The sequence below is a fragment of the Dipodomys merriami genome, unplaced genomic scaffold (genome assembly GCF_024711535.1).
Source record: "Dipodomys merriami isolate MVZ:Mamm:240054 unplaced genomic scaffold, mDipMer1.0.p SCAF_15, whole genome shotgun sequence".
In the NCBI taxonomy this organism is placed as follows: domain Eukaryota; kingdom Metazoa; phylum Chordata; class Mammalia; order Rodentia; family Heteromyidae; genus Dipodomys; species Dipodomys merriami.
Genome location: NW_027202826.1, coordinates 20824338 through 20847451, shown reverse-complemented (window position 1 = coordinate 20847451; position 23114 = coordinate 20824338).

The following is a 23114-nucleotide window of genomic DNA, read 5'->3' as shown; positions in this document are numbered from 1 at the left end:
GTGTGTGTGCGTGTGTGTCTATATGTGTGCACGCTGGTCCTAGAGCTTGGACAACAGGCCTGAGCACTGTCCTTTAATTTTCTCATTTAATGCTGGTACTCTACCACTTATGCCATACCTCTACTTCTGGCTTCAGGGGTTAATTAGAGATGAGTCCCACAGACTATCTGCCCAGATTGGCTTCAGATCAGGATCCTCAGATCTCAGCCTGCTAAATAGCTAGGATAAAAGGCAGATGCTACCAGCATCTGGCTCAGTGACTATGTTTTAAACAAATATGTTGAGCCACCAGTACAGGATTCTTCTTTCCTTAAGCCTTCTTTGAAATAAATACAGATAAGAATAATATCAGTAAAGCAAGAATTGATGAGATTTATTATATTGTCCCAACATAAGAGAATTGAGGGCTGGGAAGGTGGCTCAGTGGTAGAGTGCTTGCCTTGCATGCATGAAGCCCTGGGTTCGATTCCTCAGCACCACATAAACAGAAAAAAAAAAGCTGGAAGTGGCACTGTGGCTCAAGTGGTAGAGCGCTAGCCTTGAGCTAAAGAGCTGAAAGACAGAGCCCAAGCCCAGAGTTCAGGCCCCACGATTGGGCCAAAAAAAAAAAAGAGAGAGAGAGAGAGAGAATTGAAATTTTAAAGGGCCAGGTTGACTCCCTCACTTTAATGAGTGGCTTTGTAAATAGTATGCTCTCAATATAAGCAAACAGCATGGATGATGTTCTCTTCCTTAAGAGGCCAATTTAACTAAAACTGTGAACTAGATTTGTTTATACTATGCCACAGCCAAAGTTATTTATTCTGTTTGAAAATATGAACAGCATTTTATTCCCTTTTTAGAAGCCCTGATATCCAAACATGACAATTATTATATCAATTAAAATTTTACTACAATGGTGTAACTATCAGTTAAAATTCACAAAATATATCCTTGAAGACAATTTCTTTTACTATTCTTTCCGGCTTATGAAAATGAAACCATAACTGTTTGTTGTGCAGTGCTTATGGAGTGATTTGTTGGGAACCAAAAGTATTACCTAGAGAAGAAATGATTTCAAAAATGATAAATATATTGGGCTGGGAAGGTGGCTCAGTGGTAGAGCGCTTGCCTTGCATGCATGAGGCCCTGGGTTCGATTCCCCAGCACCACATAAGCAAAAAGAAAAAAAAGCCGGAAGTGGCGATGTGGCTCAAGTGGTAGAGTGCTACCCTTGAGCTGAAGAGCTGAGGGACAGCGCCAGGCCCAGAGTTCAGGCCCTACAACCGCACCAAAAAAAAAAAAAAAAACCCAAAAATGATAAATATAGTACTGAATTTATTTTTTGTTGTGTTTGGGGCGTGAAGTTGGCAAATTAGTAATTCTAAGCAAAATCTTAGGTCAATCATAATTACTATGAAAATATCAGGTTAGTCTATGCTACTGAATCCACATTAGATTCTTACAAAAGGAAAAAGATTTCAGTAATTTGTTCTAGATATCTGGGAAAGAGTCAGGATTGAAGATTGGGGCTCTCAGAAAATGAGAGAGACAAAGAAAAAGAGAATGAATATGAGTGAGAAAGAAGAGTTTATATACAAAGTACTAACTACAGGATTAGGTTTGGCTATTGGAACATTCTGCATCCTGGTAAACTTCAAGATAATGAGAGATTACACAATTTAACACCAAGAAAATTACAGGATTCAAACAAATAATCAAATAACTTTTAGTATCTATATTTAAGATTTTACCCTTTCTTCTTATTAGATTTGAATCCTATAAATTTTCCTGCTTGTGTGAAACATGAGACTCTAAAGATAAATAACTGAATAAATAACATATGATAACACATACAGTATAAAAATTATTTAATTTTTTCATGATTATACAGATCTCAAAACAATTAAAATCAGTGTTCTTAAGAGCAGAATAGTTTATTCTTTAAACACATATGTTGAGAGAGCCGTCATATGTAAGACTCTAGCTTGCAGGCTCAATGAGGTACAGCTGGTTAAGTGCTTTAGCTAAAACATAATACACTGAACAACAGCCAGGAAGCAAAATGAAAGTCTTTTAGTCTATTCCTTCCTTTCTTTTTTCTTTTTTCTTTTTTTAAAGCACTAAGAAGTAGCCACATGGACATTTGAAATGTGGAAGTACAATGTGTTGCCCAACCCCTACCCCTGCCATTAAACAAAGTAAAAAGTCCTTGAAAACAAAGCAACTGCTTCTAATGGTGTTAAAGTATTTCAGATATAAATTGTGAAATGAAAAGTTGATAATTATGTCTCTTCAAATGATCACATCCCAAATTTTAAATGTGAATAGCCAAAGTGCTTATAATGGGAAGCCATCTTGACCCACAGAGTTGTATTCTTCCTCAATTAGGATTTAAATTGTCTTTAAATTGTATTTCCTACATTCCCAGGAATGTAGGAAATAAAGCATGGATTAAAATTTTCAGAAACAAAGCATGGACTGAAATTCTGGAACATAATAATGGTGTGGTTTTTGAACTGGTCAATTTCACATTCAAACTGCCCAGCTTTCCCAAGGTAGCAGGAAGAATAATTATACATTTATATTTTTGGATTATTGGGGAAATTAAAATTACATAATATATACAAAGCTTCTAGCACAATACATATGCATATTGAAAACATAAACTATTGCTGTGAATATTTTCTAAAGGAAATTAAGAGCTAGATGTGGGATGTATGTCTGTATTCCAAGCACTTAGGAAATGAAGCAAAAGTTCAATATAGGTAACATAAGAAGTTCCAGGACTGGGCTGGGAAGGTGGCTCGGTGGTAGAGTGCTTGCCTTGCATGCTCGAGGCCCTGGGTTTGATTCCTCAGCACCACATAAGCAAAAAGAAAAAAGCCGGAAGTGGCGCTGTGGCTCAAGTGGTAGAGCGCTAGCCTTGAGCTGAAGAGCTGAGGGACAGCGCCCAGGCCCAGAGTTTAGGCCCCGTGACTGGACGCCCCCCCAAAAAAGTTCCAGGACTGTCTGGCTACATATACTGCAAGACATTGTATACATACAATAATAAATAACACATATTTTATCATGTGACAGATCTATTTTATAAATACGTATGTAGCATTATGGGGCATATATGCCTACATACACAAACATATTCACTAAAGTATTGTGTGTACAAGTGAGGACTTCAGTGTCTGAATTCCTTTGCACACCTAACTTCCAAAATAGCAAAATAAATAATAGGAAGCTGAAACTTGTGGTATCAGGAGGAGGGTAGACAAATGAACAGAGAAAGGGTGGAAAACGCAGTCATGATATTCAATGTATATACGTGGAAATGGGAATCAAAAAATTAAGGGGGATGGATGGAGTTGGGAGAGATGCATAGAGAATGGTAGAAGGGGTGATGTTGATCAACATGTGTGCATTCACCAACTGACATGTTGATTTGAAACCTCTTTGTACAACTACTTAAAGATAATAAGAAATATTCAAATAAGCAAAGATTCCCTGTCTATGGTAATTTGTTATAGCATCCTTAGCAAACTAATACAACAAGTTTGTGTGTATATGATAAATAAATATACACATACATGTATATGTATGTGTATATTTAAAACATATAGATATTTTGTTGACTTCGGGTGCAAAGAAAAGAGTGACTAATACTAGTATGATACAAATTACAAAATGAGTTTGTATAATAAAACTGGCATAGGATGTAGCAAGAGAGTGGGTTGGGCAATTCAAGTAACAAAATGTGGAGAAGTTTCTTGAAGCTAACTAGTGGTGCTTTTACAAAGACTTGATTTTGCAAATGAGACCTCGAGTTAGGAGAAAACTGTATCTAGTGGAACGAACAGTCTAGGTGCTGGAAAAGCAATGTCCTTCGCTTTCTTGTCAAAGACTTGTGTGGGGCTTGGCAGGAATTCGTATCTTGCAGTGAATAATGCTGCTGGCACAGGTGTGTGCATGCGTGTGTGCATGTGTCTGTGTGTGTGTGTGCACGCACACGCGTGCATGTGAGCTTAGAGTGGCAGGCAGGTTCTCTCCAATGATATTCAGTGAATTCTAATTTCTCTCTCTCTCTCTCTCTCTCTCTTCTCTCTCTCTCTCTCTCTCTCTCTCTCTCTCTCTCTCTCTCTCTCTCTCTCTCTCTCTCTCTCTCTCTCTCTCTCTCCTCTCTCTCTCTCAACGAGGACTGCACTTCCATGATGGCATTTTTTTTCCTATCATTTCAATATACAGATCATTTTCCTTTGTAAACAGAAGCATGTGTTAGCAATTAATTAATCTTACCCAGTCTCTGTTACTAGTTTCACAGGCAGTGTATTCTAATAAATCTGGCCCTCATTTTAATTCTAAAGGAATATTTTTAAATATAGCAATTGTTTTTGGTGGTCAGTCTTTTTTCCTGACATCAATCTCTATTGAGATTCCTGCTCTTGGTTTCTTACCATTTTCTAATCTGGGGTAAATTAATGATTAATGCCTCCACCAGCTGTTAAACCACATCGGTACACAGAGTATCAGAGAAACCCTCAGAAGTCCTAGTCATAAATCTGTGGGTTATTGACTCTCCTTTCTTCCCATTCCTTAATTGTTTGCCTTTAGGTTCACTTCCTCTATGCTAGGTATAGAGATTTTTTTGCCCCTTGCATTGTTGTTTTGGAGAGAAATCAATCAAATTTATTTTAACCAATACATGAAGCTTAACTTTTATTGTTAATACATATTCTCAACTTTTATTGTGTACCTCAATCATCAGAAATTTAGTGTTAAAAATAAAGATTCTCCCCAAATATACTCATTCAAATTTGTAAATAGGTAGTAGATAAGAATTGAGAAATTTTGTCCAGTTACTAATTCATCCATAGGGTGTTATTAATAACATTTGCAGCAAGAAACAATACCTTTCTTCTGTTATTTGCTCTATCATTTATGATCACAGAGTGGCAGATTCTATTTGTAGACTGATAAGCATTGTCTTTTTATTAAAATTAATCTGACCATATTTATTATTATCATTGAAATGAATGACTGCCATTGATCCTTGTAATTTAAGAACCATTTATTTCTTTCACATATTGTAATGTTTGAGCAGCGTATCTTAGGATATTTATATATTTAGATCTTCACCTTGAATGATGAAATGTCTGACCTCTGGTTAGGTGATTTAATCCTATTTTTCTGTTTCACTGGACTACTTAATACCATTCACATGTCTTTGGCCATTTACATTTGCATCATTTTCTGCTTACAGATAATTCTTTCCAGTTCTATCCTATTACCTAGATAACTTGACATGACTAAATGATGTCTTGTCCTCACCCAATGGGCCACTTTTCTCTCCATCTTCTGACTGGATATATATCTCTGACTTCTCAATATTCACTTTTGGAATTTGAGTAACTAGAAGACATGATAATCCTTGGCTCAAGTATACAATTTAAAACTTAATTTGACCAAACAATAGCTGTGTTCCTACAAGGGCTTATTCTCTTTAGATACATGGTTCTCTCTATATTTCTGAGCCTCAGGCTCTAGCATAAAGTATCTTTTTCCATGTGTCAGTACTGGGGTTGAACTTTGGGCTTGAGCAGTGTCCCTGAGCTCTTTTGCTCAATGCTAGGGCTCTATCTCTTGAGCCCCAGCATTTTGTGGTTAATTGGAGATAAGAGTTTTTTTGGACTTTTTCTGACTGGGTTGGCTTAGAACTGCCATCCACGGATCTCAGCCTCCTGAGTAGCTAGGATTAAAGGAGGCACACTTTATCTTCCATAGGATACTGGCCTTCCTCAAGATTGTATCTCCAGGATGACAATCTCTTGTCAGGAAGAGAATAAATGGCGATAATTTCACTTACTCTCCCATGTTCTCAGAATTGTTGGCTTTGTTTAGCTTTAGCCAAGATGACCTACCCTGTGCACAATTACAGTCAGCTCTCCAACATGATATATAGGCTATTAAAATTCTGCCTATGGTGCTAACAGAGTAGCCATTTTTGTATTACTGGAGTCTTCAGGTCTGCTCTAAAGTGTTCTATTATCAGCAACATGCTTAGCTGTATCTCTGAGGTTGAATCCTTGTATTCCTGAAGACTAGTGTCCCCAAAATACAGTTCTATTTTCTTAGGTCATTATCATAGAAACTATATATTTTTTCTTATAGATGTGTTATGTCTATCTATCCTGTTATAGTAATTTGATTTGTATTAGAAGAAAATGACTTATTCCAGTTTCCTGAGATTTTGACTTGTTGAGCCTGAATTTAGATATCAGAATTGTGCTTTCATTCTTGTATTTTTGTTTTCCAATCAAAACCCAAATCCCAGTTCAATGCTAATTTTCTAAATTTGTTCCTGAAAACAAAACAAAACAAAACAAAAATTTTATCTCACTCTCTTGTTCTTGCAAGTTACATTTCCTAATAGGGTTAATTTGATAGACTATTTCATTTCCCTCAGAAAGTTTTTTTTTCCACTGTAAGGGGTACAAGTATTTACTTTTCCAGCATAACATCCTCAAAAATATGTTCTATACTTTCCTATGTCAAAGATATGAAAAGTTTTTAATTATTTTCCTTTCTACAAGTGTCAACAATTTTGTTTCTCAACTTACTGCAGGTCTATGAAATAACCATTCAAAGGCTAATTACACAAATTGAAAAACAGGTTGATGTTGAAAATATAAATAATGCCTACTACTCATAGTATTTCTAAACCTCGCTCTAATTTCTTGAGGTCTTTTCCTATTAAATTTCCTAGACCTACCCCAATAATATTCTTTTTTATTTTATTTTATTTTATTTTATTTTATTTGAGAACATACTGTACAGAGGGGCTACAATTACATGGGCAGGATAATGCATACATTTCTTACCAAGCATTGCAGCCTCCTCCTTTGTTTACCCTTCACCTCCCTTCCCCGCCTCCCCCCTCCCCCCACCCAATTTTACCCCCCTCCCCCCACCCAATTATACCCCCCTCCTCCCCACACACCGACATTGTAGAGCTGGTTTTGACGTGACATTTTGTACTTCTCATTGTTGCAACAGGTCCACCTGAATCCTTAAACGACTTGTTTGTCCCCATCTCCTCCACATGTTATACTGACATCAAATATAGTGAAAGCGGGGGTTACACTGTGGGGGAGGGACATACAAAGCAACAAAGAAATAATCTTATAAATGCGTTAGAAACACATGCATGAAAGAAACGAAAACATTAAAATACATATTTAAGGGTTCATTTTCCTGACATCACATTATCTGACCTTTTCCGCTTGACTCATACCTATACTAGATATTGCAAATAAGGGAAACCATGGGACCTATGCTTCTTTGCCAATAATATTCTTAAGTCCTTCTCTCCTTTATGTTTCTGTCCTTTCGGAATACATTGCTACTTTACCAATAAACTTAGAATATTATAAACATCACCAGTTGCCAGGTGACACGCCTATCTCATAAGTAAGGGTATGACAGCACCCCCAGGTCCAGCTTCGAAACTTTTTTCTCGATTTGACAGTTGACCCTTGTAGTGTTATAGACAGAGTGTCAGTTTACCTTGTCAGCTTGCCTGTATTATGAACCAGCTTTCTGGAATTCAGGCTAAGATAGGCTTTGGCCAAATGTGTAGTCTTGATTTAATCTCAACTCTATCTGGGCATGTCCATTTACAGGTGATCTTGAGCAAAACTTTAAGGTAAAATGCCCAATTAACCAAGTCTCTCAGCATCAGGAGCACTGAATTAAAGTACCTGCAGGAATCATTTAATATCTTGTAAACTACTGTCTAATTTCAACTACTTTTGTGTGGATTTTAGCTTCCTTACTTCCTTTGTATCCCACTGAATTTGTTCATTGGCAGGCATAATAACACAGACCCATAAATATTGTAACTGATTAAATCTTTCAGACTCCCTTGACTCCCAGACATAATCCTTGATCCACACAGTACTCAAAATATCTTCAGGTCATAGCCTTGCTGAAATTGAGTGAGTAGCTCTTTGCCTCAATATTGCAATCTAATTAGACTCTCTGACTCCTATGTAAGAAAGTAGGGGGGGGGGGGAAATTCCTGGGTTTTTAACATTTTGGATGTTAATCTAATTTGGATAGTTTTCCCATTAATTGATTCCGTCAAACTATTTTATTGGCACTATCGCCTATCACATGATGAATGTTTTGCCTTGTCATCCATATTCATGTGAATATCTGCCTCCAAGAATCTATTGGTCACTTATTCCAGATTCTGAAAGCCTTCATCTTGATGGCTGTTTACACATTCCTTAAGGAAAAGAAAAAGGGAAAGCATTTGTGGAGATGATCATTGAGAAAAAAAAAACACGTTATTCCCATTCAAATGCACATATGTAAAAAAAAAATTCTTCCATTGTCTTCCTGATAATTTTCAGTGGCACGAGAGTTTGAATTCAGGACTCTGAACTACAACCCAACTCTAATTTTGTGTCATATGGGATCCTATTGATGTACTGGACAGATTGCTAGCTTATCTGCTTGTTTTTCGATTTCATTGACCACTTGCTGAATTACCTTTTTTCTTTCTTTATTTCTTTTTTGGAGGAGAGGACAAAAGTCCTTTGGTCTGCTCTCCTTCTCTGTCCCATTCAGTTATAAATCATCTAATGATGATACAATATTCTGAGAAATGAATTGTTGGAAGATTCCATCATTGAGTGAGCCTGGCAGGGTATGGGTACAAAAACCTAGACGGCATTGGACAATGGCTCCACATGGCCCCTTGGTGTAATCAAACATGTGGGAAACTCCAGCTGTTATCAGGCTACTCCTGGCCCAACCTGGTATACTGTTTTACAAATAAGTACACATTAAAATAAGTACACATTAAAATAACGAAGAAATAATAAAGAAATACACATTAAAATAATGAGGAAAGCATTGTATAGTAAATATGCAAGACAGTAACCTAGTTGTTTGTGTTTCTCACCAAGTATATAGACTCTGCATATTTTTTATTTTTTTATTGTGAAAAAACTGTACAGAGGGGTTACAATTATGACTCTGCATTTTTGTATGTGCTATATCTTTGCATACAGTGGCAATGTAGTATATACCAGATCACCCATAAATACGTGAGTAATGAATCCATTATCCTGATATGTTGCCAAGGCCACAACACTAAGATATAAAGATGTTTTCGCTCCATTTTCACCTTATGGTTTCACTAATATATAGCCTGTGAGAGACCAAAAATGTCATTGTGCAATGTTGGAGTCTGCTCCATCCATTTCTCCCATTCCTGACTCTAGAACCTTCTCTTTCCTTGTTCCCTTCTACCTCTTTCTCCCTCCTTTACCACATGCACACATATTGTCTCATTCTCCTTTTTATTAAGATTACATAAAGTAAAAAAAACCCACACATTTCTATCAGGTTCTAGGTTACCATTATCTTTCTGAAGATAATGATGTTTATCACCTAAAAGGTTACTATTTTAACAGTAACAATTTATGTTGCTGTTGTTAGGTTTCTCACGGATTATAATTTAAGAAATTTCTCTCCTTGAGTAGGGTTAGACTATAAAACCTCATAAATTTTCACGAGCATTGGAGTTGAACATGCAAATTCCTTGTCACCCCATGAATTCTAGCCTGAGGCTTTTGCATAGACCTCCACCCCTTCCACTGTTAGGTCAGAATCCTTCATCAAATTTGTCAATGCGAATAGATCTTTACTACAGTTATCAGCTTAAGTTCCAGCCCTCTCATCAGCATTTAACATTTCCCTGGCATGATTTTAATGGATTTTGACGGTATTCCAATCAGAGAGCATATTCTGCCAGTCTAAAACATGTTCAGTAGCTATAATCACAAAACATCTAAATTTATCCAATTTCATTTCTTGGATGCTTTTTTCCCCTCCTCATCCCACATGCCAAACTAATTCATTTTTGAATTAGTTGCACAAATAGGTCCCAAAGTATCCAACGTGAAAATGCTGATACTTTTAACTGTTTAGAATTTATTATCTTTGTAACTCTGTATCCCCAAATATTTAAGATGATATGATATTTATCAGAGTATATATGTTGGTTATGGTAGGAAATGTTTACAAAATATTATAGAATATATAAATAACCCCCTTTTTTTTTGGTCCAGTTGTGGGGCCTGAACTCTGGGCCTGGGCGCTGTCCCTCAGCTCTTCAGCTCAAGGTGAGTGCTCTACCACTTGAGCCACAGTGCCACTTCCTGCTTTTTTCTTTTTGCTTATGTGGTGTTGAGAAATCGAACCCAGGGCCTCATGCATGCAAGGCAAGCGCTCCATCACTGAGCCACCTTCCCAGCCCATATAATAACCCTTTTACAATCACCTTCTAGTATAGATAAACAAAGGTGATTCAGAATTGGCAAGATTTTTGTTCTACATCGTATTTCCAGAAAGGCCAGACTAATGGTAAATACACCTCCCAGCTCTACTTAGCATAATTTGTGGTAGTCTAGGTATTATCCTGAGTGCTTTTGGGTTTAGCGACTAACCATGTATGAGATAATATTCCTGCTTATAAGTCAATTACCAGTTCAAACAGAAACATGTTTTATAAATGCATATTATCAAACCTGTCTTTGCTATTATTGAAGTATATGTATGTATGTCTACACATACATACATAGATATGGTAATTCTTAGACTTGTATCATTTTAGGCTATTCCAATATTAAGTTGAACCATGAAATCAACTTCAAATGCTTCTTTCATTACCTAAAAAGTTTAAGTTAAAATTGTTTAACCTAATAGTTTGACAACGTTATAAACACTCTTGAGGGGTAAAATATCAAAATCTGTGGTCTTTCATTTATTAAGTGTCAAAGTGGCAATAAGGAAGGAGTGATAGAAACAAATGTCAAGTTTGATGACAAAGGAAAGAAATAATCCAAAGAGAACTATTTCCATGACAAATTCAGTGTGAAGACACTGAAACACAGTGGGGAATTAAAGGAATTTAGATATAAGCATCATTCGTACTGGGGTTATAGCTCATTAATAGTTTTGGATTGATGAAATGTAGAGTAGGTATCTTCCTGAGTCAACCCTTCATCATGTAGTCAACCTTCTTTTAGATATCTCTAGTTCCCCTGTCACTCTAGCAGGTAGGAAGGTGATCAATAATATTTTAACCAATGTGTCAACCACATCCCAACAGCCAGCTGGTGAAAGGTCCTGTATGAAAGTGAAATTTTGCTTCTTTCATGTTAAATGAGGCTTTGGAGTCTTTTCTTTCTTATGCAGTGTTATTTCAAGTTTTGGAGACATTAAACTAAAATTTCTCACCTTAACCATTTTTTTTCTTATCTTCTAGCACAGACAGGAAACCCAAGTCATTTAGAAGTAACTCTACTCTAAAAACCCATGAAACTTTCCATGAACTATAACTAGTTAAGTTTTATAAATTTGTGGAATTACTTTTGTAATTTAGGCATGGGGGAAATATCAAACAAAGAAAGAAAAGATTGTCTGTGGTACAGAAACAAAAGAAGCCATAAGACCTCAGATGTATTCATTATTACATTGCCATGCTTTCTTACAGAGGCATAAATGTTCAAATGATCTTTTGTGATTGTAAGTTTTCACCAGTGATAATGAAGTTCTTGTTTATTTACTGGCTGAATTGATTCCATATTTGAGATATATTGAATTAGATTGGCACTTAGATATGATACTGAAAGAGGTATAAAAATAATTTATATACGGCTTTCATAGTCTGGATTCATACACTCACTGAGATATAATGAGGAAATATTTTTTAAAAGCTTGCTGCATGAATTGAAAGTAGGATATTAAGAATCTTCCTATGTTTTGGGAGAGAGAAAATGAAAAACAGATTCATAGGCAACAATATTGAGCTTGAAATATTGTAACTTAAACTCATTTTTATTTTTTTGGAAATAATAGTGGGTAAAGGATTTTCTTAAAGTCATGGAGTTCATTTCTGATATCCAGTGATAAAATGTCTGCCTCTTGATTTCCAGTCCAATATTCTTACACTATATACAGATGTAAAATGGTCAAGGCAAAATTTCATCTGAGCCGTGGATAATACAAGAGAAACAAGAGCTATTCCCATTTTCCAAAAAAGATTTAAGAACTGATGTTTACAAATGGAAGACTGGAATATTTTCTTGGTGTCCTAATATCTTTCCACAGATATCATGCAAGAAGGATTGCAACTACAAAAGAAAATTTCAGTTATTAAGTGACACTGTGTCAATGATGCTAGAACCAATGGTCTATACAGATGAGGGCAATGTAATTTCTTGTGATAAGTGACAGTTTAAAGAGAAAGAGTAGCAGAGGAATTAAGGTAGGTCATTGCTACCTCATGGGCTGTATAGATCTGCAAACACTTTCTTGCTCAATTGTATTGTTTTAAACAAATATGTTTTCATGGCAGTAAACGTTTAGGATATCTTGACTACAGAAAGTTGGATTTAGAACCAAAAATTTTCTTTTTTAAAAATTTTATTTTATTGTGAAAATATTGTACAGAGGGGTTATAATTACATGGGCAAGATAATGAGTACATTTCTTTTTTTTCACAGAAATCTTAATAAAATTAGAATTCATAATGTTCATTAGTTCGATTTGCTTTGAGGGTTAATTCTGTTGATTATTGAGATTCCTTTTTTTATTTACTTTTATTTATTTTTTATTGTGAAAATACTGTACAGAGGGGTTACAATTACATAGGCAAGATAATGAGTACATTTCTTATCAAGCATTGTAGCCTCCTCCTTTGTTTCCCCTTCCCATCCCTTCCCATTCTCCCCACTCCCCCCCACCCAATCTTCCCCGCCCCTCCCCACCAAAGTTGTAAAGTTCGTTTTCGACATAACGACTTGTACATCTCATTGTTGTAATGGGTCTACCTGTATCCCTATTTAAATGATTTGTTTTTCCCCTTTCCCTCCACAAATTATACCAACATAAAATACAATGAAAGTAGGGGTTATACTGTGGGGGAGGGACATACAAAGCAACAAAGAAATAATCTTATAAATGTGTTAGAAACAATCGCATGAAAGAAAAAAACATTTGAATACATATCTTAGGGTTCATTTCCCTAACATCACCTTATCTGACCTTTTCTGCTTGACTCAGACATATACTAGTTATTGCAAATAAGGGAAACCATGGGACCTATGTTTCTTTGGGCCTGGCTTACTTCACTTAATATAATTTTTTCCAGGCCTTTCCATTTCCTAACAAATGGGGCAATGTCATTCTTTCTGATGGAGGCATAGAATTCCATTGTGTATCTCACCGATCATAAGCATGATTTTTACTTGGTAAGATCACTGACTTTCATCCATTTGCCTTCCTACTTAAACCAAACCAAAAAATACAGATCATTACCAAGGTAAGCAATGCTAATATTTAGTCTGAAAAGAGAAGTTTTGGTGGAAAGCAGAAATCCAGGCAGGTAATTCTCAAGAGGAAAAATGATGATGACGATGATGATGATGTGATGATGATGATGATGTTTACACTGTTTTGTTTTGAAAAAGAAAATCATTCTCATATGAAAGCAGCACTTCAATTACACTTGAGGTTATACAAATCCAAAGTCACTAAAGTAATTACATTGTGATTGAACAAAAATGAAGCAACATGATTATTTAAAGTTAAATTGTTTGTGTATGGATAGATGATTATAAAAACATTGGTGATAATATCACAGATCAGAGAAATGATTCTCTGAGTGTGTGATTCAGTAAGAATGAAAATATGCTTCAGGTCAATCAGACCCTAAAGGATATGCCATATTGTTTTTCTATAAAAATCTGGAACAATGAACAGAAAGTATCTTGCAGCTTTGCTCAAGACACATGTATCTTGTTGTAATGGATATTTTTCTCCAAATGACAGTGTTTGGAACCAATCCTTTCCTCAAGAAGCAAATCACATTTAAAAATATGTAGCAAAAGTTCCTAATTCACAGCTTAAAATATGTAGCAGAATTGTTAGAACAAAAATAGTAAAATTGGCTTTTAAGACACTCACTTTTATTTTTACACATTAACTTGGCATTGTTTTCTGCCCTTTTAGAAAAAAACAATAGCTAACCACATTAAACAGATATTTAGGAATTTCTTTTTGCAGTTATTATTAAGTGTTTTCTAATATAAGATTTATTTTCCTCCTCATCCTCTAGCTTCTTTTTGAAGTTTGAAGTTGCATTTAAATCTATGACTATATAAGTGAGGAAGACATGTTCTATTTGGAGATTCCAAATAGCAACCTTTTCTCCTATTCTTTTTATATCTTGCTTTTACATCTTATAGAGCAGAACTCACAGGCCTTAAAGAATCTGCACAGACCTCTGCCAACACCTTAGTCTTGCTACCAGGTCACAGTCTATAGATGAAGTACACCACTGAGAGGATTTTCATATGAATATCTGTCCCCCAGTTGAATTCTTATATCTCCAACTCTATCCTCCCCCAGTTGAATTCTTACATCTCCAACTCTATCCTCCCCCATTATGAAATGATTTGTATTGTGTTTTTTTCTCTTTTTACCAGTACTTCTCTAGGAAAGGATCAGGCTTCTTATTCTCTCTAGTCCTGAACTCTCACGATTCTGAGATTACATTTCTCCTGTCTCTCTTCGATTTTCACAATACAGCCAGAGTGCTTGCTGAAATTCTTAACGTTACACATAAGTTATAGAGAAAACCCTGACGTTTGCCATAATGGAGAGAATGGAAGCTGTGGAATTTATAGCATGGCATTGAACGTATTGCTAACATTACATGAGACTAAGCTGTAGAACCTATTTTATTGGGGAGAGTTCTTGAAATTACTGTCTTTTTGTAGTCTCTTTTTCTTCTTTTTAAAGGTTATTTTAGATTGTATTGGTATCATAATTGGTATACTCTCTAACAAAAACCTTGTTATCACAAGCTAGATATTTTCAATTATCCTAGATTTTTTATTTGATTATTTCTTATGATTGCAATACCCCCAAATTATTGATTTGCTTCCCCCACCCTTTTTGGGTGGGGGCTCAATACAATGACAGAATTGCCGCGAATTTTTGCAGAGACTTATGATTCTTGCACATATTTTAGAAAAGAAATCTCACTATAGGTGGTGATATTTCTAGCAATTTTATTTATGTTTGTGTTCCACTTAGTCTTGAGCAAAACGTATCATTTTCAATGAATATTTTATTGTCAGAGAGTTTGTAAAAATTACTTTCAGGGGTAATTTTCAAGGTAATTTTCATGTTGAAGCATTGGAGAAAATTCATGTAAAAGCAAATAAAAATGCCAAACTAACTTGCTGACATGCACATATTTGGTTCATAGCTAAGTTTCGTCATGATATCTAATAGTATGATCTAGATTTTACCTCTAAGTAATTAAGCTCCAAAGCTTAATATACATATACATATGTACATATACACCTATGTATATAAATATATACGTATTTATGTATATGTATATATATATTCATATACACATAACACAGACAGTAGATTATAGAAAAGCTGTGAGAACTAGAATTTCTCATACCCTTGGATTAGTATTATTCAGAGTGTGTTTAAAAGAATCTGGGCTTATTTGAAACATGATCTTCCCCCCCACCTTGTCAGAATCTGCATAATTACTGTTGATTTCAGAACATAATTCTACACTCATAATTTATACATGGTGAAGAAGTTTGTAAAATCCCACAGTCTTGCGCTGTGAAGGTGGCTCAGTGGTAGAGTGCTTGCCTTGCATGCATGAAGCCCTGGATTCGATTCTTCAGCACCACAAAAGCAGAAAAAGCTGGAAGTGGGGCTGAGGCTCAAGTGGTAGAGCACTGGTCTACAGCTGAAGAGATGAGGGACAGCGCCCAGGCCCAGAATTCAGGCCCCACAACTGACAAAAAAAAAAAAATCCCACAGTCGTGTGTGTGTGTGTGTGTGTGTGTGTGTGTATGTGTGTGTGTGTGTCTGTGTGTGTGTGTGTGTCTGTGTGTGTGTCTGTGTGTGTTTTACTACAAAGTTATCATCATCAGAAGACAAGGTGGACCTGTTCTTGTTTGACTCAAGGTGGCATTTCTAGCTGGAATTTTAAGTCAGGCCATCTGACAAGATAAATTCTAAAACTGCAGCTTACATTCCAGTGTTGGTTCAGCTGGTTAATATGTATATTTGGCTATCTGAAAATCAATGTATCTCTTAAAATCTTCTTTTTTACTGAACCATTTTTATTCAACAAATACATTCTGCCTGCTTATTCTGCGATAGGTATAAAAGGTGAAAATACTGCAATATTCACTATCTCTTGAGTTAGTAAATTCTTAGGTAACTGGAGTATTTTGGTAGATGAATGAAGGAAAGACTTAGGGAAAGTCTGATCTTACACAGAAGTGATCTGGGCTGGAAAAAGTGCAGTTAAAGTATTTTCTTCATAAGTTTGGGAAATGAATAGAGAAATGGCACACAAATTTATCTGTGGAGTATTTGATTTTTTTTTTCTGGTGCCAGTCCTGTGCTTTGACCTCAAGACCTGGGCTCTCTGTTCCTGAGCTTCTCTTTGCTCAAGCTGAGCACTCTACCACTTGAACCACAGCACCACTTCTGGCTTTTTCTGGGTAGTTTATTGGAGATAAGTGTATCATAGACTTTCCTGGCATGAGCCACCAGCACCTAGGAGTATTTGATAATTTTTAAGGAGCAATAAAGTAGTCCTTATGGGAAGAAATATAATGTCATTGTATTTTATACTTTTATTTTAGTATGCATTACAGTTTGCCTCACCCTGTATGTGTAAGCTATTTCCTAGGTCTTCTGATGCAAAATGCCATAAAAAAGAAGGAAGGAGGGAAGGAAGGAAGGAAGGAAGGAGGGGAGAGGAGGGAAGAAGAGAGGGAGGGAAACAAAAAGGAAAGAAGAAGGAAAAGGAAGGGAGGAAGGGAGAAAGGGAGGGAGGGAGGGAGGAAGGAAGGAAGGAAGGAAGGAAGGAAGGAAGGGAGGGAGGGAGGGAGGGAGGGAGGGAAAGGGGGAGAGATTGAAGGAGGAGCATTGGGATAGAAGAAAAGAGGAAGAGGAAGAGCACAGGTTGAAAATGAAAAGGAGAGGGGAAGAAAGATGAATGAAAAGAAAATGAAGGAAGAGAAGAGAGAAAATGGGATATTTCTTCATCTGACAAGGGGAGGATTTAATAAATTAATGCACTAGTTTTAAAAATGTGATCTAGAGAAACTATTTTAGTTTCCGAAACTATTTCAGAAGATCTACAAAATCAAAAATATGTTCTTCAAGTATTGTAATATAATATGCAAACCATGCTAACCAATATAGAGTGGAATTTTCCATGGACTTCATGACATCTTATTATTAAAATATTCAATATAGAAGCTGATATGAAAGTTAAACTGCCTTGAATAAAGTAGACATAAAAGGTTTTCAAGTTTATACAAGCAGATAGGTGTTACTTTTCTTACTATTTTATGTTTTGGAAAATATAACTTTTTAATACTTTTTTTGTCAGTCATGAGACTTGAACTCAGGGACTGGACTGGGCATTGTTGCTCAAGGCTAGTGCTCTACCACTTTGCACTAGTTCCACATTTTTAGTAGTTAATTGAAGAGAGGAGTCTCATGGACTTTCCTGCTTGGCCTGGTTTTGAACTGAGATTCTCTGATCTCAGTCTCCTGAATAGCTAGAATCACAGGTGTGAGCCACCAGTGCCCAGTAATTAAAATGTATTATTTAAGTTAAAATTTATTAAATTTTCTGTCAAGTATAAATAAATTAATAAATGCATTCTTCATCTAAAGTATAATATAAAACATTAGAATAGGTACAATCCATATAAAATCTCTGGCACACTTAGTGATTTTTATATAATTTTTATTTTGGGATAATAGTCATTTACAAAAAATATTATATAGAATTACAGTCCCTGTGCATTCTTAGTTTGGTTCCATTATCGTTAATGCATTACATCAAGCCAGTGTTTCTCTCAACACTCTAAGCAGAGTTAGGCAATATAGGCAAGTAGATTAACCAAAGCATATGCACTTATCATTAATTTATTTAATATAGTTCTAGTTATATGCTTACTAAGCTAAATGTGAGTTTATACTGATGTTTCTGACTCTAACCCAGAATCATATCGCCTATTTTAGACTCCTCCCTTGAACTCAGGGCCTAGGCTCTGTCCCTGAGCTTTTTTGTTATTAATAAGTTTTTTTTATTGTGAAAATACCATACAGAGGGGTTACAATTACATGAGCAATTTCTTATCAAGCATTGTTGCCTCCTCCTTTGTTTTTTCCCCTACCATCCCTTCCCTCACACCTCCACAACTACACTCCCCCTCTTCCCCTGCCTAAATTGTGAAGTTCGTTTTTCGACATGCGTCTTGTACATTTCTTTGTTGCAATGGGTCCACCTGTATGTCTATTTAAACAATTTTTTTCCCTTCCCCTCTCCAAATTATACCAAAATCAAATACAGTGAAAACAGGGGTTCTACCGTGGGGGAGGGACATACAAAACAACAAAACAATTGTCCAAGGTTAATGTTCTACCACTTGAGCACTCAATTAACTTGTAAAATTATAAGGAAATAATGACTTCAAAATTGGGAGAAAAACTGAGTTAAATCAGGAGTCTTTTTTTTGTGTGTGTGAAAATACTGTACAGAGAGGTTACAATTACATGGGCAAGATAATGAGTGCATTTCTTATCAAGCATTTTAGCCTCCTCCTTTGTTTCCCCTTCCCAACCCTTCCCGTCCTCCCCTGCCTGCCCCCACCAAATCCTCTTCCTCCCTCCCTCTCCCACCAAAGTTGTAAAGTTGGTTTTTCAACATAACGACTTGTACATCTCATTGCTGCAATGGGTCCACCTGTACCCCTGTTTTAACCATTTGTTGTTTCCCTTCCCCTCCACAAATTATACCAACATCATATACAGTGAAAGCAGGGGTTATACCGTGAGGGTGCGACATATAAAGCACAAAAGAAATAATCTTATAAATATGTTAGAAACAATCACATGAAAGAAAAAACATTTGAATACATATCTTGGGGTTCATTTCCCTAACATCAACTTATCTGACCTTTTCTACTTGACTCAGACATATACTAGTTATTGCAAATAAGGGAAACCATGGGACCTATGTTTCTTTGCACCTGGCTTACTTCACTTAATATAATTTTTTTCCAAGTCTTTCCATTTCCTAACAAATGGGGCAATGTCATTCTTTCTGATGGAGGCATAGAATTCCATTGTGTATATATACCACATTTTCTTGATCCATTCATCTACTGAGGGGCATCTGGGTTGGTTCCATATCTTAGTTATGGTAAATAATGCTGCAATAAACATAGTTGTGTTGGTAGCTTTAGTGTGGTCTTGTTTGTGATCATTTGGGTAAATGCTCAAAAGTGCCACTTTTGGGCAAATCAGGAGTCTTATTTAAAACCGTGGTTGGTACATAATAAGACTTCAAGAAATGTCATATAATCATTTTCATTATGTTTGCTTTCCTTCCTCTCCATCTTATGTGTCCAAAATCTACTGACTTTGGGGAGTTTCCCACTCTATCCAGTTTCCCACTCTATCTAACATACAACAAAGATTTTAAGAAGGGACAATTCCACCAAAATTTTAGTCTTAATAATTTCCTCTTTGGCAAGACCACACATATAGGGTAAAAACAGTCATAGCTGTATTTTTTTTAACTTATATTAATCCTCAGTTCCAGCAGCTGTTAAGAAAATGCTCATCACCCTCCCAATATTTCAAATAGTTGTCATTGTCATACAAACTCCCAGTACTCTCGATTTCTACTGATTTTGTGTGTGTGTAGTCCTGAGGCTTGAACTCAGGGTCTGGGTACTGTCCCAGAGCTTTTGTGCTTGACTAACACTCTATCACTTGAGCCACAGCTCCTTTTCCAGTCTTTTTGGCTGCATAATTGGAGATAAGAGCCTCATGGGTTTTGTCACCTGGGTTGACTTTGAATGACAATCCTCAGATCTCAGCCTCCTAAATTGCTAGTATTACAAGTGTGAGCCACTAGTGCCCAGCATTACTGATACTTTTGTCCCTTTATTTCCTTTATTAATAATATATTGCAAAAAATCCTATTAGCACTATAAATCATTTGCTTGTCATCATTTCATATGTCGCTTCCACTGAAGTATGTACTGCCTAACTTTGCAAAAGTACTGAGAAACTGAGCTACTAAAACTTTATGATCTTTCAGATGATGAGTAACAAACTAACCTAATTAACGTTACTTAGTTTTGATATTTCATAAAACATTGAGTTCAACCATCTTTTTTAAGGAGTATTGAGAATTGTTATCAGAATCAGCAATTTGGGGGATTTTGTTTGTTTGTTGGTTGGTTGGTTGGTTGGTTGGTTGTGGAGCTTGAACTCTGGGGATGGGCGCTGTCCCTCAGCTCTTCAGTTCAAGGTGAGCACTCTACCACTTGAGCCACAGCACCACTTCCGGTTTTTGGTGGATATTTGGACATAGGAGTCTCACGGACTTCCCTGTCTGGGCTGGCTTTGAACTGTGATCCTCAGATCTCTACCTCCTGAGTAGCTAGGATTACAGGCGTGAGCCACTGACGCCGGGCAACAATTTGGTTTTTATTCCTTTTGGATAAAAAATTGTTTTATTGCTTTGGTTTTTCTTACGATGTCTTCTTAAACTGAATGACAATAACAAATATCCTCTAATTTAAAATCTCCATATTCTGAGTTCTTACTGTCAAAATTCAATTACCTAATTCAATTATTTTTAGAGAAAGAAGGAAAAAATATTAAAAATACTTTATATGTCTTCTTTTATTGGCCAGGTACTATGCAAATCACTTTTCCATTTTTTACATTATATGATTTTCACAGTATCCCTGTAATATGGTGGTGCAGTTATATTATTCATATGCTAGGTGAAGAAACTGATACACAGACCCAACAAAGAAGTGCCCACATTAAAAAAAAAATCAGTGATAAAACTTGCAACCTTAAATCTTCCAGGTTTACTACCTGGAATTCTATACTGATATTATGTTTGCTATGTACTTCAATCTCTTATAGTGTTTTTCAGAATTACAACTCATCCTGGGTTTTGCATTGTAAGGAATTTAAGATCTGGCTATAAACTCAGCTTCATAGGATCACTTTTACACTATAAGCAGTCATACCTCTTCTTGATGTGAACTTTAACCAGTTCTTCTAAATTAAAAATCATAGAACAGCAAACATGGAATGAAGGTGTCCCTTGAAAATAGATTTTCAGAGAAACTTCATAAACTTCCTCTCACTTTACCAACAGTTTGCAGCTTCAAATTTCAAAGAGTTGACTCTTCCAGACTACAGCATTTGTACTTGTTTTACCTACCTTAAACTAAGTCATTTCATTAGACTAACAGTGAAGACATACATAACTCACTCCATGTTTTCTAAGTAAGCATCATCTTTGTCAAGTGATGCTGGTCTTTTTACTATGTGAAATCATGATTTAAAGTAAAGAGGAGGATTTTAAATGGAGGATAGAATCTTAAAAAATAATCTATCTCATTAAGTATTAGGTTACAAGTAATTGCTTAATTCAGTTTCTACCTAAATTCTTCATATTTCTTCATATTTTTAACCAGGGATTGGAGAGATGATTGTAATAATTAATCCTAGTAAATAATCAGCAGACAGTTATGTTCCTAAATATAAAGTCCAAAACAGCAGGGATTCATAAGATTAACCACATCCTCTTATAATAGATTCCAATCCTAAGAGAAACTTCTCTGTTTAAAGGGAAATCTCAAAAAGAATCTAAGTATAGGTATTTTACATAAAATTTAAGAAGAATATTTGATCAGAAAAGTAACATGACTTTCCCTTGACTAGAGAAGGATTTTAGCACCGGAGGAAAGGTATTCTTGTTTAAAAATACTGAACCTAGAGGACATTATGCTAAGTGAAATAAACCAGACAAGGAAAGATAAACACTGCATGATCTCATTGATAATGTAGAACCTCATTGATATGTGCAAAAAAGCACAGTGGGTCTCCAAGAAGCAACTGTCATGGGCAGGTGCTGGAAGGAGACAGAGGAATTAGTCAAAGGGTACAACCAATTAATAAAAATATATTATGCACTTGACAGCTGCTGGGGAAACACATCTTAAATATCCTGAACACATGTAAAACCAAAAAAAAAATGTAAACAACAATAAAAATACAATCACTTGACTTTCTTTTTCATTTCTGGAAGTTTCTGCCTTCATATGCGACTTTACCAGTAGTTGCCTGTTTCATTTCAATTTATGTATGAATCTTTTGTTCCTTTAAAAATGCTTTCCTTAAATTCTTGAATACAGTACTTCACATTCTTTAAAGAAAAAAATTCCATTTTCAATCCTGAGTGTCTAAACTTATTGTTGCTAGAAAAGAAAACAAGCAACAACAACAAAAAACTAAATTTAAAAGGAAGCAGCATACATTGAATATTTTTATTTACATGGTATGCAGAACTAAAATAGCTGAACAGCCAGAAAAAACCCTGAATATTTCTATTATTCCAACACTGTTGAAATACTACCTCAGAGACCACAAGTTACCCTCAAATGAAGAAAACAAGGAAATAAACTTATTAAGCCCTACTGAATACCAAGAACTACAGTTGAAAGTATGCATATATGTAAAACAAAATAACTTTGTGGAATTGTATATAAAATACAGAAACAGAGCTGGGCGTGGCTCAAGTAGTAGAGCACCTGTCTAGCAAATTTGCACCCCAATAATACCAAATCAAAAGAGGAAAATGAAAAAAAAGCAAAAGAACTTGAATAACTGAGTAATCTGAACAAAGTTTACTACGGACATAAGAATATATATTTATTATATATATATTTCTAATATGTATATAGACTCAGATCCGTCTGAGGCTAAATTTACAATACCTAAAATAAGCAAATCCAAAGGCAAAAATAAAAAGCAAAACAGTTTCAAAGATACAATCAAAGAAACACTTCCATACTTCTTTCCTGTTATATTTTTAACTATGGTTAGGCTCTAAAATATTTTTGTATTATGTGTGTGGTAATTTTCTCTTTATTTTTTCACCAATCGCAGCAAAATTAACATAT